Source organism: Spermophilus citellus, assembly GCF_964194105.1.
Source record: "Spermophilus citellus genome assembly, chromosome: 4".
Lineage (NCBI taxonomy): Eukaryota > Metazoa > Chordata > Mammalia > Rodentia > Sciuridae > Spermophilus > Spermophilus citellus.
Genome location: NC_138185.1, coordinates 165,939,365 through 165,953,181, shown reverse-complemented (window position 1 = coordinate 165,953,181; position 13,817 = coordinate 165,939,365). Strand labels below are relative to the sequence as shown.

Genomic DNA, 13,817 nt, shown 5'->3' with positions numbered 1-13,817 from the left:
CTAAACCCATTGCAACATGAAAATATAGTAAATTGAAAATGCATTTAATACACCTAACCTACTAAAAATCATAGCTGAGCCTACTTAGCCCACCTCAAATGTTCTTAGAACACTTACATTAGCCTATAGTTAGGCAAAAAAAAAAAAATAATAATCTAACATGGAGCCTATAATAAAGTGTTGAATATGTAATTGATTGAATCAACTACATTGCAGAGTGTTGGTTGTTTACCTTTGTGTGGCTAATATCACAAGACAGTATTTACTGCATAATCACTAGACAAGAAAAAGATAAAAATTCAAAGTGTGCTTTCTATTGAATGTTTACCAATTTTGTACCATCATGTAATTAAGGAAAAAAATCCAAAAACAAACCATCATTAGTTAGGGACCATAAGTTGGGTACCATCTGTATTTGTATTCTTGGTTAGATGTTCCTGGAGTATGATAATTAGATAGTTGGATTAAATGATGTCAATAAATTTTCCTGATTTGAGCACTAAAATCTTTTTTGCTGTTTTTACTTTACTGAACACAGTAAAATTTCAGCTGAGAATAGTAAGAAGGGCATTTTAAATGTTAGGCAATGGAAACCAGAACTACAGCACTACACTATTTAAGTTTCTATGTGTAATTATTCTATCTTTTATCAGCTACAGGGACTTTAAAACCCTACAAGAGGACTTAATTTTGTTTGAAATACATTTAATTTTGTTTTTAAAACGAATCTCCGTAATTACAAAAAAGAAAAATGAAACTAGTTTCTTTATTATGACCTTCAGTCAGAATGATGAGTAGTATTTAATTTCGGAAAAGTATTTTTTTAAAAACCGGTATGTCAAATTACTGACTTCTCTTCTCAGATTAGAACTTATATTTCAGCATTAAAATATACTCGGAGGGGCTAGGGTTGTGGCTCAGTGGTAGAGCACTTGCGTAGCACATGTGAGGTGCTGGGTTCAATCCTTGGCATCACAAATAAATAAAGAATAAAGGTATTGTGTCCACCTACAACTAAAAAAATATTTTTAAAAAAACTAGTTCTCAAATTTAAAAAAATATACACTCTGAATCCAAAAACCCTTGAATTAATTATATGAGATGAAAAATAATTTTTTCTCCTAATGCACTGAACTAAATTGCCAATATATTATCCTGGTGTATAGAAAGTACTTGTAAAGAAATATAAATTACATGTATGAAGATGTGAGGAAAAAAAAGAATAGCATCATCTTAGACTGGGTAAAGAGAAGTGAGGGGAAGGGAGGGGAAGGGATAAGGGAAAGGGATGGGGGAAAAGGAAGAATAGTGGAATGAAATAGACATTATTATTGCTGTGTGTATATATGTGACTGCATGACCAATGTGATTCTGCAACCTGTACACTCAGAAAAATGAGAAAATTATATCCCATCTGATTCAAATGTAAAAAAAAGAAGAAATGTAAATTATAAGTTATATAAAAATTATAAATCATAGCAGTTACTATCTATTCATTTTCTACATAACTATGTTCCTTACACCAAAAAGTTTAAATATCACCTACCAAAGCTTAAGTCTTTTTAATTACAATGGTAGGCTATAATGTCATTGTGCTTTAAAAGCATACCTCTGTGCTTGCTAATTCTGTGACTTCTACCTGTCTAAACTTAAAATAATCTGGGGATATTTAAAACAATCCAAAGCTCATGTCATATTCTGGAAAAATTAAATGGTGTGCCTGGGACACACACATTCATAGTTTTTGAAAATTCTCATATGATTCCAACATGCTGACCAGCTTGAGAGGCGCTGCATCAATGGACCTGTTTCTAAGCAAACTTCTGTTCATCTTTCCTATCTCAAGAGATGTCTGATGCTGTCCCTGCAGGTCCTAGGCTTTCTGCTATTCCTCTTGCATCTCTCTACATTAGCAAGCTTTTAAGGATGCTTTAACTATTCATGTGCATGCTTATTTCTCCAATCTGCTATAAGATTCCAGAATATTTTTGTTTTTGAACTCCGGGTCTAGCACTGTGCCTGTTTTATAGGTATACTCAATATACCCATGGGATGAATAACTTTTTCCTAAGAAAAACAAAAGATAAAATATAGAGTTGTGTTGATATTTAAGTGTGCCTCCTGTAAACTTTTACATGCTATATAGAACCAAATTTTGTCCCTGGATAATCAAGTTGTGCTATTTTTAAATACATTTTTTGGAAAAAGTAATAATTTCAGATGTTCAGGATGATGTTTCACTGGTAGGCAATGTCCCATATTTAGGAAAACAATTATATCAGTGAAAATCAGTGAAAATAAAACTATCTCCCAACATCAAAAAGAGTAATATAGCTGAATTATCCACAAAATTGAATTCATTCTTATGATAAGCACAAAAGAATACTTCCTTAGATAAGAAGTATCTAAAACCATCCATTCTTTCTCTGATATTTTTCTATTATTAGTGGACTGTGTATTGTTTTCAGATTAATGCTTTCAAAATTATTTGATGTTGCACAGGCTTATAAAACTTATCTGAAAAGTATGTATGTATATATATGTATGTGTGTATTTATTTATTTAATTGCGGATTGAACCCAGGGATGCTCTACCATGAGCTACGTTCTCCAGCCCATTTTTTATTTTGAAACATGCTCTTGCTAAATTTCCCAGGCTGGCCTCCAACTTGTGATCTTCTTGCCTCAGCCTCTGGAGTCACTGGGATTACAGGACTGTGCCACCATGCATGGCCTGATTTAAAAGTTTAAAGTACATAGTTTACAAATGTATTATATAGAGTCTATACTTATTGTGGCACTCAACACTGTTAAAATGATCATTACAATTCAAAAAATATTCATGTAGTAAATTTTGTTACAACCTAATCCTAGACAATAAACCCAATCTTAAACACATGTTTTTTAAAAAGCTGTTTAAAATATTTTGCTCTTTAGTTTGCCTAATTATTTTATATTAGCAGCAATGTTTCACAACCTAACAATATGTTGTTTTTTATCTACTAGGTTTCCATGCATGAAGCTTGAAAATAAATTAGATTTAGGAACTGTTCTCCAAAATAGTAATATATTTCTCATTTACCTCATTTATCATATACATGAAGTGCTGGATTATCTCATTAGACATCAAATTAAAGACCTTACCAAGTAGGTATTCAATATGCACATATTCTGAAGACATATAAAAATAAAATTGAGCGAAAAAGTTTAATCTTCCACTTTAAGTGACTATATTGTGATCTACCACTGTTAACCAGTATTTTATTTTAGTATACTAATTAAGTACAACTAATTTTAAAAGGCAGGGATTGAAAACATACTTATTCTCCTTTCCATAAAGTTGTGACTTTACACCATAAATACAATCTCTCTAGAAACTGTCCAAGTTTTACAAGAAATGAGTTCTGAAGATATTATCAATTGTGAAAAACACGAAAGATCACAGCTCCTAATATGCAGTTTTAGTGTCAAGTTCTCAGAGCTGTGAATAAGACAACTATTCCAAGTGAGCTCCAGTTGTAAAGAACACAAAGTTGAATTTCTTTTGCTATGCAAACAAGGCACAAGGGACAGGCACATTTTGAATCAATAATAGCTAGCTTTACACATTTGTTTGGATCGAAAGCAGAGGACAATTTTAAAGTTGGCTTTTGTCAGCCATCTATCAGATGCTGGCTGGTGTCCTTTATCAAGTTCTCCTCCGCTTTCTTGTCAAAAACAGACACGTAGAACCCTCTGAATCACTCCTTTTGTGAAGGACCAGTGGGGTATTTCTGCCACCACAGGCCAGGTGTCACAGGGTAAGCAAAGTCAAGGGAAGACCTAGGTGACTGGAGTTTCTAGGGGCCAGAAGGAGTTTGGGACTCTTCCTCTGTCCCTAGAAACTCGCTCCTTCCTTAGACCTAACTAACAACTAAAGGTGACAAAGAAATCCCCAAATCCTGGCTCCGTTCTTAGTGCTATAAAAGCATTGTCCACTGTCCCTTTCTATCATTCGCCACCCAGCCAGCCACCAATGAGAGGGGGCAAGAATAATTTCTAGGGGTAACATACGCTCAAAACAGCAGAACCTGTGTCTACCTGGAAAACAGGAGAAGCAGAGAGAGCGGGGGAGGCCTGGCTTCCTTGGCAGCGCCCCCTCCATCCAGTATAAAACCTGAGGGCATGGTATCCCAAGAGGTGGGTGGGCAGGTGGGTGCGGGACTGAAAGGTTGGAGGGAATCGAGGAGTCACGAAGCCTCCTCCGGTAGGGACCGCCTCCTTTCCGAGTGGCCTCCCCTCCGTTTGTTCTCAATTAGTAAGACGTAGCTCAGGCCAAACAGCCGCCCCCGCCAGCCGACTCTGCTTGGGAGGGAGCATCCCGGGGGAGCGGGGGGCTGAGCCGCGGAGAAGGCCATTTGGCCAAAAGGGGGAGTTCCCACAGTGTTCCCTCGCGCCTCGGTCTGCCTCGCACTAGGAAAAGCTTCCATCGCCATGGTCCACACCACGGCGTCCACTTGAGGTTCGTTTCGCTCCTCAGGGCCTGTGAGGGGCGGTTCCCGCGGCTTTCTCCCCTTCCAGGCTCGCGGTACCCCTCCGGAGTACGCTTGGTTGGGTCCGAGGCGGGGCGGGCAGGGCGCTCCACGTGCGGTGGCGAGCCCTGCGCCGGGACTCCGGCGGCTTCTCAGCCTCCGCCACCACCTCGGGCGGGCTAGGGACTGAGCCTCGGGGGCGGGACAGGGCGGAGCCATGAGGGGCGGACCGGGAGGCGAGGCGAGGTGGGGTGGGGCGGGGCGGGGCGGGCGCGCAGCGCTCGTCTAGCAGCCGGAGCCTAGGGGCCGAAAGGAGCGGGCAGGCTCAAAGCGCCGGCAAGAAGAAGCCTAGAGCTGAGGAGGGTCCGACGCCTGGCGCTCGGGACTTTCTAGAGGTAAGAGTAGGAACCCAGAGCCTGGGGCCTCCTAGTCCAACCCCTCGCCTGGTCACCGCGCCCCGGCCGCCGGCTGAGTCCCGTGTCGGCCGGACCGTGGCCGCCGCGACTGGACGGGTTTCGGGAGGGTTTCTCGAAGTCACCAGTCCCGGCGAAGGCAGTGTCCCCCTCTCCGCGTCTTTCTTCTTCCTCTAGCTCCCTCGGGTCTAGGCGTCGGGCACCGGGCGAGCAGGTCGCCTCGGCGAGTCGGAGCTCGCCCACGCCGGGGCGGGAGGACGGGGCCCCGGGGCAGCAGAGCCTGGCAGCGGGGGAGGCGCGGAGCTCCCGGGCCGCCTCTGCGGAGGGCGGGAGGCCGGTCGCGACTGCGGGCTGCGTTCCTGGGCTCCGTGCGCCGTGCCTCGTCCCCCGGATCACTGGGCTCCGGAGGTTGCAGGGCTCGGTGGTGTCTCCGACGCTCTGTTCTAGGGCTCTCTCGGTCGCTGTGAAGGGGACCAGAATCTGAGCCCGCATTCCTGGGGGCTGTGCGGTGCCGCCTGTTGTGTGCGCCTGGAGGCCGGGCAGCCCGGCATCGGGAAAGGACCGGGGCGCAGCGTCTGCTCCGTTGACCCTGAAAGTGCCTAGTTGGGGAAACCCAACTCCGGTATGGAGCTCGTGGGCGCCTGAAGGGGATCTCGGGGATATAGGAGTTGGGGGCGCGGCCTGCAGAATTTGGGTTTCTGGGGGAGTTTGCGGCCCATAGGCCGGGCGTCAGGCAAAGAAGACCACCAGTTTACCCTCCGGGCTGGCCGGTCAAGTACTGTCAGGTATGGACACCTGGGGCCACCCGTGGGAGGTCCACAAGGATTAAAACAATTAAAACAACACCTCGAGTCCTGGGATGGCATAGCCTAATAGTGGGGCATTTTCTAAGATATGAATAGATGGAAAACTGTCAAACTAATATATTTTAAAGTTGAAATGAAAGCTTGCAAAATTTGGGGGCCGTACAGTTGTGTATCTAGTGCCTAAAGAAATATTAGGTCATTGACTCCCTTCTACCCTTTTTCGTTTTTGTTTTTATTTTAGCAAAGAATCTGTTTTGCCAGTATTTTCCTCAGGAGTTGTGCATTACTCACAGCAGGGAAGAAAAACTTAACAATTCTCAGGTTGCTTTTGACTGAAAGTCTGTGCTCTTGCACTTCTGAATGTAGAGGAAAAAGTATTTCTTGCTGTATTTTCTATGCATGATTCCTTCTCTTCTTCTCAAGGACCCGGTGATATTTGTTAATTGGTTTTATAAGCATCTATTTAAATGTAGTTTTTGTGTGAAATACTCCCATTTGCCACAGGGTGTAGTTTGGGGATTAGAAAATGCTGTTGGAGAAAGCTGCTAGTGGCTTCATTTTCCAAGAATGTAAGTCATTTCCTTTCTGTGATTTCAGGGAGTTGATATTTCACAGCATCAGAACTTTGTGGGGAAAATTTTCCGTAATACATCTGTCATTAAAAAGGCTTTTGGGTTAAGAGCAGAGCATAAATTTAAGCCAAGCAGTGTTAAAATATAAGAAGTTTTTTCAGCATCTAGAGCATTATAAGACTATTGTAGAAATAAATTTTAACAACCGAGACCTACAAATGGTCTGCAGGATATAGAGTGGGGGAGGGGAGAAGACCAGAAAAAGGCAGGAAAACAGATGCCTTTGCTTTTGTCCTCTGTAGTATAAAACTTGTAGAACCTAATCATTTTCCTTGTAGTTTTGGGAAATAAAAGGTTTATGTTAAAAAAGAAAATACTTCACAATATGAGACAACTGACATTTGAATGCCTTTTCAGTATGTTTGTAAACATATTGGATTCATATTTCATATTAAAGTGGACCTTTGGTAGGATTATTAGATATATAGGGTCCCTGAGGGGATATCTCATATCAGGTTATCTGCAGGATATCTTCTTCAGAAAGCAGACTGGCTGTAATATGAACTTACCCCACACCCCCCATATCCCCCTTTGAATTGCTTGTAAGAATCCCTGAGATCTGACATTGATGGGCCACAGTAATCAGCAGTTCTTACAGTGCTCAAAACATTTTGGGGGACAGGAAATCTTTCTCTATATACCCTCCTTTTGGTGGGTATCAGGGGTAAATACACAATTTGAACTTGCAGATTTAAGATGCCCCTGGTTCTACAGAAAAAAGCCTGAAAACGACATGGGCTAGGGTACAGACACTGCTTTTAAAAACAGATGCCACTGTGCCAGGTAACAGTTTTTAGCTACAAGTTCCTTAAAAACTATCATTAGACTGGGCTAGCTGAATTAAGAGTGTTATAGAGCTTTTTCTAGATTCTGGATCCTGTTTCCACCTATGTTTATAAAGCTTTTGGATTTCAGAACTTATGACATAATAGACTGTGTACCCTTTTGTGGCAGATACTTGGAATGAGAGTTTCAAACAGAATTGTTTTTGACTGAGCTGTCAGTTTTAGAGTTTAGTGCAAATGAATCCTGTCTCACAACTAACTTTTTTTTGATAAAGGAATTCTTTGTAGTTTTCAACTTGGATATTGCACATTTTGATTTCTAAAGATGTGTTTTTTTTAATAAAACCTGCAAACAATTATTTTATTACATGAAAGCCAGTACCAAGAAAAGATTAATTCAATCCAGATGTAAAAATGTATGTGAATTTTAAATTTGGATGATCTCAACAAGTTTTCTTTTTGTTGATGAGGCTGCCTGGATCCCAGATGGCATTCACAAATTATCCCTTAGGTTGTATTCCGAATTGAGTACAAATTTCATGGGCATTCTCTAAAAATAATTTTATCATGGTTTTAAGTCTTTAAAAGGTAGAAAGTGGAGTTGCATTTTTTTATTATTCTTTAATACGTACTTCATAATGCTCTAGTTTGATATATGAAGCCTATTTCTCAAGTGGGAAAATGAGTTATTTAGTATGTTGTATCCTTATGGGCAAAGTATAGTGACTTTCTTTTTTATTTGTGCAATTTCAACTTTTTCCTTTTACAGGAAAAAAAAAATCTTAGTCTTCAATGGAATTCTGCTGCAATATAGTTTGTGATTTCAGGTGAAGCAATTAGTTCTTGTATGAAGATCCTCAATCCTCTGTGGCCTTCTTGCCCCTGACAACAAACAACAAACACAACTTATAAGGAAACTTCAGTGTATTTTTTAATCTGTATCCCTAATACTGGAATTTTAATGGTATTTGTGGCATACTTACAATTATATATTTTTAGGAAGTCTTTGTATGATTATATATATAATTACATTTTGAGAGTTTGCTACATTGTGATTGTGTGTAAAACAGAAGGAGGAATAGGAAAAATTTAGGGAAGGAATTTATGATAGTGAAAATTTTAGTTAAAATATATCCTTCCTAAACCTAAGCAAGGAAAATGGTATTGTTGGCCTCTGTGGTTAAACTTCAATGTAGGGGGTAGTCTTTTTGAATTGTACCTTATCCTCGGGTAGAGACTTTGGTGGGGGGGCTATAAAAATAAGTAAAAACAAGCTAACGAGATAATTTGAGAGGAAGGAGGAAGTAGAATACTGGGCATTGAGTTGCAAGGAAAATTTAAACTTAGAAGGATAAGTATTTAAAACAAGGCTGAGGTAGGAAGAACTTTTAATTTAGATGTGGGAATTAAAGATTGAGATCTTTAGTTGAGGAAAAAGGACTAAATGATTGGAATTGAGCTGCCTGTAAGCATGGAATAGGTCTTCTGGTTGATATTTGCCTTGGAAGCCTTGTCTCCCTTAGTGTTGTGTTAAATCACTAGTTTGATGTTAAATAATGTGCGGACTCTGGGTGCTTATTACTGTCCCCTACCTCCACCAAAAGCCAGTTCCTGTTTCAAAGATTGGGAACATATTTTGTCTAAGAGCTAATGATGAAACAAATACAAATATTTAATTAGTCCCCCAGCATTTGGGGAAGCTACCAATGCCTCCCTCCTATGCTGTGGGACCAAAGGGACTCTATAAGCAGTAATAGCTGGAGTTATTATAAAGTTTTGAGATTAGCAATCTGTATTTCTCATTATCTTATGTAATTTAGTGTATAATTACTTCTGATGCAAGTTTGTATACTATCACTTTTTATATGAATCATATTGAGCAATCATGCAGTATACCATATTGATCAAAGAGGGATTACAGAATACTGAGAATGGCAAAGAATTCATTGATCTGACAATTGGTCATATTACCTCATCAAGATAAAAATCTTATAAAAAAAATTCCCAGATGAACCCACTGTAGTCCTAAGGAGAAGGCAGTGCTTTTCTGAACTTTCTTTTGAGTTGTATAGCATTTTCTTGAATGTCTTTCCCCACCTGTGGCCTTATCAGTAGAGTTCAATCTCTACAGCAGGACACTTGGAAGAGATTGGGTCATTACTGACGTCCTTGCATTAATGTGGTGATAGTTTGGATGATTTTTAGACCCTTAGTATTCCAGGTATTTTCAGATGTTTTCCTGTTTTTTTTATTTTATATAAAGCAACACCTTATATTAATTGATAGCCATAGTTTTATGTGAGAGAAGAATTCATTGTAAGAATGAATTCTGGAAGAAGATTTTAGGAAATGCATTGAAGATGCACACTGAGCTTTCTAGGTGGTTCTCTTTCTGGTCACATTAAATGATACACTTGTGGTATATCATTTCAGTAGATGTCGTCGTCGTCTTCTTCTTCTTCTTCTTCTTCTTCTTCTTCTTCTTCTTCTTCTTCTTCTTCTGTGGGGGTGGGTACTCCTTGTTTTATTTCTTCAAATTTGTTCTTGAATTATTACATATAGCCAGAAAAATACACAAATAAGAAGCATACAGCACAAAGTGATCACATTTGGGTAGCTAGCATCCAAGTCAAGGAACAAGAAACCTCACTGTATGGTCATAGTCCTTGTCCCAAGGTTAACTACTATTCTGACTGCTAATGTCATAGGTTAATCTGTTCTTGGACTGAATTTAAATTCAATCAAACATAAGATGTTGTTTTTGGTATCTTCTTTAGCTCAATATAATGCCATGTAATATGTCCAAATTGATAAAAATAACAACAATTCTTTTTTTATTTCTGTGGATGAATATACCCAATTTATTTATCCATTCAGCTGATGAACATTTGGGTAGTTTGGGGCTAATATTGTTGGGTAACCTTTTGATGGCTCTTAAAGTTAACACTTTAGGTTGGAAGGAGAGTACAGTCTTAAGATTAACAAAGTAACTTCCCAAATTTTTTTCAGAATAGTCCGTTCTTTAAAAAAAGAAAAAAGCTGCAAAGAAGATTCATTTTTTGCATTCCTCCTGTGTTTATGCTTCTCCCCTCTACAAAGTTCTTTGCTTACTCTGCACCACCCCCTCTTAAATACTCATGGAAACATCCAGTCTTTACCCAAAATAGCAGTGAAATTCTGATGTTAAAGTCTGTGGTAGTCCCCAGAAAGCACTTAATATAAAACATAGGATTATGATTTCACTGAGAGATCTAATAGAGAAAACAAAGTGCTTGCAAAGGATGACTATTTGTACAGATATTTTATTTCATGTTTACCTAAAGAATAAAGGAGATTTCATTATTCAAGAAAAGGGTCAGCCTTTTAGCTTAGGATCGTTAAAAGGTGAAAAAAGTATAAAATTATAGATGTTTTATAAGTTTGTTGTAAATATATCCTGCTTGGATGAGATACTGCTTACAACAGCAGAATTTAGCATGTATAATGTTAGATTTTTTTCTTTTTTTTTTTAAAGAGAGAGAGAGAATTTTATAATATTTATTTTTCAGTCTTTGGTGGACACAACATCTTTATTATATTTTTATGTGGTGCTGAGGATCAAACCCAGCGCCCCGCGCATGCCAGGTGAGCGTGTTACTGCTTGAGCCACATCCCCAGCCCAGATTTTTTTCTTTTAAACATGCTGATCATAGATCCACTTGGATAGGTTGCTCAGTGAATTATAAAGGTATATTACATCTTGAACATAGAAGAGATGCAAGAAAGTAAAGAGATCTTTGAGATCAGTCTTCTGGGGTCCAAATCCAGTTCTTTTATTCTCCATTATTATATAACTTTGGGAAAGTTACTTCAACTCTCTAAACCTCTTTCTTAATCTGTAAAACCATGGGTAATAATAGTAACTACGATACAGAGTTGTTTCGATTATTAAATGAAATGGTACACATAAAACAACTGGCCTGGTCTTTGCCACATAGTAAAAAGTCAATAAATATTGGCTATTGTTACATAAGACAAAAAAGAAATTATATATAGAAATATTTGTGTATTTTTAGAAGTCTCTGAGCCTTTGTTTATCGGAAATTCATGGGTGTGTGTGTGTGTGTGTGTGTGTGTGTGTATTTATTTATTTATTTATTTATTCATTCATGACATTAAGCGGGGGGGGGGGGAACCTAGTATTTCTCAGTTACATATGTTGGATCATTATATTGCTGTATAAGGAACAGCTGGCCTGACCCTCATCACTAATTGATTGAGTCATTTTTTTTTTTCCTAATTCCCAGCCATCTTGGTCCCCCTGGCTTCTGCCTGCTAGATAATTGTTTTTTTGCAGATGCCAACAAGCAAATCCACAGATTTAAATTCTCTTTGTGGTGATTAATGTTGTGTAAAGTACTTTTAAACTTAGAGTACTGGTGACCCAGGTCTTCTGCTCATGTACTCTGTAGTTTCATGTGAGTCCTTTTAAAGAAAGCAGCTATGGGTGTGGAGCAGTTGTTTATTCCTCCCACTTCCCTGCCAATATTGACAGTTTATATAATGTGAGTCAAATCCTTTATGATTTTTGTTATGAGGCTCAGAGTTTAAGATTTTAAACCATTCATTCAAAGAAAATTAATAGTCGAAAGTTTCAAAGGGAGCATTTAAGAAAAAGGAACTTAAGCATGTTAGAAAGACACACTTACATCTAAATAGCATAATTATGTATAGCAATGAGGGTCTCCCTTCATTTCCATGCAATTTCCCTTTTCTCTCCCTTTCCCTCCCATCTCATGACTCTGTTTAATGTTAATCTTTTCTTCCTGCTCTTCCTCCCTGCTCTGTTCATAGTTGCTCTCATTATATCAAAGAAGACATTTGGTATTTGTTTTTTAGGGATTGGCTAGCTTCACTAAGCATAATCTTCTCTAGTGCCATCCATTTCCCTGCAAATTCCGTGATTTTGTCATTTTTTAATGCTGCGTAATACTCCATGGTGTATAAATGCCACATTTTTTTTTATCCATTCATCTATTGAAGGGCATCTGGGTTGGTTCCACAGTCTAGCTACTGTGAATTGTGCTGCTATGAACATCGATGTGGCAGTATCCCTGTATCATGCTCTTTTAAGGTCTTCAGGGAATAGTCCGAGAAGGGCAATAGCTGGGTCAAATGGTGGTTCCATTCCCAGCTTTCCCAGGAATCTCCATACTGCTTTCCAAATTGGCCGCACCAATTTGCAGTCCCACCAGCAATGTACCAAGTGTACCCTTTTCTCCACATCCTCGCCAGCACTTGTTGTTGTTTGACTTCATAGTGGCTGCCAATCTTACTGGAGTGAGATGGTATCTTAGGGTGGTTTTGATTTGCATTTCTCTGACTGCTAGCGATGGTGAGCATTTTTTCATGTACTTGTTGATTGATTGTATATCCTCCTCTGAGAAGTGTCTGTTCATGTCCTTGGCCCATTTGTTGATTGGGTTATTTGTTATCTTATTGTCTAATTTTTTGAGTTCTTTGTATACTCTGGATATTAGGGCTCTATCTGAAGTGTAAGGAGTAAAAATTTGTTCCCAGGATGTAGGCTCCCTATTTACCTCTCTTATTGTTTCTCTTGCTGAGAAAAAACTTTTTAGTTTATAAGAGGTTGTGAGGGGAATGGGAAAATAAACAAGGAGAGAAATGAATTACAGTAGATAGGGGTAGAGAGAGAAGATGTGAGGGAAGGGGAGGGGGGATAGTAGGGGATAGGAAAGGTAGCAGAATACAACAGTTACTAATAGGGCATTATGCAAAATTGTGGATGTGTAACCGACGTGATTCTGCAATCTGCATTTGGGGTAAAAATTGGGAGTTCATAATCCACTTCAATCTAATGTATGAAATATGATACGTCAAGAGCTTTGTAATGTTGTGAACAACCGATAAAAAAATAAAAATAAAAATAAAATAAATAGCATAATTACAAGCTCAGCCAAATAGACATAGGATCCTCTAGATGAATCATGCTTTATCATTCTATTCTATTCATTAAAGGGGGGACCGTCCCCATATAACCCTTTTCCACATCTGCATTGTTTGTGTAAAATCTTGAACTTAGTACTAACTTAACACTTTAAAAAGGTTCACTAAGTCCATCAAAACATAGGTTTTGTCTTTTTCAAGTATTCAAGACTATAATGAATACTTTCAGCAATGCCTGCCAAAGTATTTTATGTCTGGAGTTAGGGAACAAAATGTATGGAAAGGTATTAAACATTTCCAGGTAAGTGTTAAATTGACTCCTGGATTTTAGGTAGCAAAGTCAATGATGGCCAAGCATAAGATGTCCCCAGCTTCCTTAGGGTTCTGGGTTTATTTAGGGTCATGAAGTCTGACTGAGATCTGTCTTCAGGGACTTTTCTAGGAGCAACAAGAAAACCAAGAAATTGAAATTATTAAATGTTTAAATTACTTTGTTTATTTATTCAATATAACATATGCTCAGGATACGTCAGTCTATGTTCTAGGCCCCAGAGACAGGGCAGTGAGTGAAAAAAAGAAAAAAAAACTGTGCCTCTATGGATCTTATATTCTGAGACAAATAACAAACATAACAAAGTAAATTTTATTGTGTTTTAGAAGGTAATGCCTATGCGTGGGGTGGAGTAGGCTAAGGGGCATTAACTGGCCTGGGGTAGGGGAGGTCT

The 13,817-nt window shown here is 38.9% G+C and overlaps 1 protein-coding gene across 2 annotated transcripts in view; it reads left to right on the top strand.

Moving 5' to 3' along the window:
* The first annotated feature begins 4,765 nt into the window (after positions 1 to 4,765).
* The window catches only part of FRMD6 (FERM domain containing 6), an 87,354-nt gene continuing 78,302 nt past the window's right edge, over positions 4,766 to 13,817 (top strand). For both annotated transcript variants that reach the window (XM_081289392.1, XM_081289391.1), the window contains exon 1: positions 4,766 to 4,905. The gene's annotated coding sequence lies outside the window, so the exon portion shown is untranslated. The remainder of the gene's footprint in view (positions 4,906 to 13,817) is intronic.